Source organism: Poromitra crassiceps (genome assembly GCF_964638095.1).
Source record: "Poromitra crassiceps genome assembly, chromosome: 5".
Classification (NCBI taxonomy): domain Eukaryota; kingdom Metazoa; phylum Chordata; class Actinopteri; order Beryciformes; family Melamphaidae; genus Poromitra; species Poromitra crassiceps.
In genome coordinates this window covers 38482288-38486111 of record NC_139642.1, presented here as the reverse complement: position 1 = coordinate 38486111, position 3824 = coordinate 38482288, and positions in this window count along the sequence as shown.

Sequence of the window (3824 nt, the reverse complement as noted above, 5' to 3'; positions counted from 1 at the left end):
CTCAGACAGAGAGAGAGAGAGAGAGAGAGAGAGATTATTTTCAAAATACTTCAAGCTAAAAAAAAAAGGACAAAAACGTCTGAAAAAAGGACAAATGTTCAACACCTATCTCCTCATTGTCTTAAGCATGGATGATAAAAGCAGCAGATATTCAAAAGCTATCCAATTAAGAAACTATTATACAAATAAATTCACCTGTTTTTTTGGCTAGAAGCCAGAAAAACTCCCTTAGCCAACAGTTCACACAAATGAGTAACTGAAAGTTCCCTCAGGCAAAAGTACAAACCGTCTTTCCGTCTCCATCACTCCCTGACTATTTCACAACCAAGATGACATATGTCTTGAACTACAAACGAGCTAGTGCGAATTATATTTGCATAGATTATATCAATATATTTACGTTACATTTTACACATTTGACTGACCAGAGCAACTTCCAGTGAGTGCTACATAGCTAAAGTCCTAGATCACACACAACATGAGAAAAAAATAATAGTAGGGAGTGTCAGAGTCCTGAGAACAGAATTTAGGATAATAGATTAAAAGGGAGACACAGTGTGAAATATTGTCTACCTTAGATTCCATATTCTCTCTAAAAATCTCTATTATCTAAAAACACTTGGTAACACCGTGTTAATTGTGTGATAATAAAGAAGTAATAATAATACTATGTAATTAGCAGGTAATAGCTTGGTTAACACTGGCGGTCCGCTATCGGGGGCGGCAGATTGCTAGCTGGGAAGGGTTTCCAGATAATTCCTATGTCTCTAGACGTCTCTTGGTTTAATTACCATGAAATCAAATTTCCCCATTATTATTACCATTTGTTTCTGGCCATGTTAGCCTATTACATACATTTCACTCTAATTACCCACATATACCCATGTTAATACCAAGCTATTACCTGGTATTACGTAATTATTATGTCTTAATTATCACACTATTATTATGTTGTTACTGAGCTGTAATGTAAAGTGCTACCTCTTTCTGAGAACTACAGAGGATGTCGGGTTCATGTTCATATTTGTGTCATGTGATGTGATGTTGTGTCATGCCTGAACATGCATGACTCACTGAGAATCCTGCAACAACAGGCATGCTTAAACTACCCACTGAAACTGTGACCGTGTCCCTCCACAATGGCCTCAGGGCTCAGGATAATGACATCACTCACCAAATATAGACACAACCCACCTACCCACACACCCACACACCCACACACCACACACACACACACACACACACACACACACACACACACACACACACACACACACACACACACACTGTCGGGTATTAAATTCCTGACACGGCCTAACTGTAACAGGGCAGCTCCACTCCTGAGCTCCTGCCCCCTCTTCTCAAAACAAACATGAAAACCCTATGGTTTATCTGTATGAAATGCAATGTTCTTCGAATGAGAAGTCAGTCCAGTGTCGTTTCTCCAAAGTGAGGTTTATTCTCAAAAAGTAGAATAATACAGATGATAGATTCTGTGAGAGCAGAAGGATGCTCTCACAGAAGGCGAAGTATGTGTGAGAAAGCCCCCAACAGTGTCTTAGTGAAGCCCTGTTTTATACACTCTTGGTCAGTCAAAACACATTTTCCTGGCAAGAATGTCACTTAGCTCATCGTGTCATCGTGACCTGGCTCTACTGCTTCAGGACAAAACCATTCAACAGAATATTGCTCAATGCTCAGAGACACAGTCTCTGAGATGATCGGAGTCTCCGGAGATGATCCTCCAAACATAATTTTTGGCCTTCAGTGTTATTTCCCAATCTTATGGAACATCAATTTGATGAACGACCATATTTTCCCAAAAACATATTGACGACAAACTGGTTGAGCAATTCTGGTTACACAATAATCTCAATAGGCCTTATACAACATCTCAACCTTGTTTTCCACAAACCGGAGGACCACCAAACAGGGTGGAAACCACCTCCACACCCACAACACACACACACACACACACACACACACACACACACACACTGCCCACGCTTACATGAAACTACTCAACTTTCATTTCATTTAATAATTTCAGAGTTTCATTCATTGATCAACGGTGATCCAAACACTGAAACTAAGGACATTTCCAGTTATATCACAAATAATTAACGTTGAATATGGTCCAGATTCCCAGGGCGCCATTTTGAACTTGGAATGGGAAAATCTGTAGCAAGTAGCTAGAATAAATGCACGCTGTTAAGTGTTACCTACAAGAAGCAAATGTCAGGAATCAGACAAACATTCATAATTTTACAGATTATAGACTTCTTCTTCTTAAAAACTAATTTGAAATGAAATTGATGGAACCATGGACATAAGTTCAAATTATACTATTTACACTTTTGTAAGGTCCTGTACTGTATAGTTCAATAGGTACAGGTAGACTACTAACACTATGACATTTTAGGGGTTTAATTGCCACTGGGGGCATCACATACTAAAATGAATGGTAACAATGGTATGAATGGTAAGGCACTGTGAATACAAACATCTCCCTAACAGATGTAAGGTAAGGAGCATCAAAACACCTGAACCCTGCTGTTTGCACTTCCCATTTACCAGGCTGATATAATACCCATCCCTTTTCTCTTGACATAAAGTGACCCAGCCAGTTTGTAACTGGTGGGTTGGACACTTGATTGAGAGCCAAAGCCAGGTCTATAGGAGTCGTTAGTGTGAAGCCCAGGCCTGTCTGGCATTCACATGCTGACACTTGTCATTTTGGCTCCCTCGAGCTTTTTCTCATGGCTGTCAAGTATTCTGTGACAGACTTGCCACAGTGAGGAGGCTTGAGCCCTTCATTACAGCTTTCTAACACTGAGAATGCTAATTCAGTAGCATAACACTTTGACTTTGCCATTCACTCTCTCGATAGGTCAAAAGCCCAGTAATTCTCTGCATTTTTCGTATCATGGACCCCTAATTTAATCCACTACAGACCCCCGTTTCATGAGATTTTGTCTCAATTGGACCCAAATATTTTTAATGTCAGATGTGATTTTGTCCAGAACTCCATATCTGTATTCAGGGTAGAGATATATCAGAGAAACTATGATCAAAAGTATTTAACTATCAAAATGATCTAATAGTGTTAACTTGATGTAAATTATATAATGGTGAAGTTTAACAATGTGTCAGTTTGCTGGGGACACAAGGCTTCCAGGGACGTTGAGAACCACTGCTGTATGTAGCCTATACGATCAGATTGGTCGAATGATATGGAGCGTTGAGGACATATTGTGATACAGTGATTTGTGGGGGTTTTCCACTGAAGTAGCACTGCTGACGTGTGTTTCAGTACCTTGTCTATAGCCTATGTATGTGATTTTAAGATCTTTGCTCCTGCAAGTGGCCCCACTGAGGCCTATCAGCTATCAGAGCCTCCACACCAGGTCTAATCTCAGCCAAAAGCCAATATTCCCTGAAACCATCTCTCCTCAGAGTCTTAATTGTGGACATTCCTCCCTCCCTGTGTGCGGAACCTACCTGTGTGTGGAACCCAATCTCCAAAGCCAGGCCAGAGCAGCATCAATGATCCTACCTTGGGTAAAATAGAGGCATTATAGTCCTAAGGGCACTTTTGGCTCTCAAACACTGCCTCCATTCATTTCTCAAACAATCTGTTTCTCTTTCTACCTCTCTTTCCCCTCTTTCATTATTTCCTTTTTTTCTTTTGCAACAGTCCGACAACTGGCATCACTTTACGTGTTGTTTGCCGTTTGCCCCACGTCTTCCTGATGCCTCCTTGCTGCTGTGGAAACCTGTCCAGAGAGCGAGCCAGACCCCTGGACAGCACAGCGCACACATTC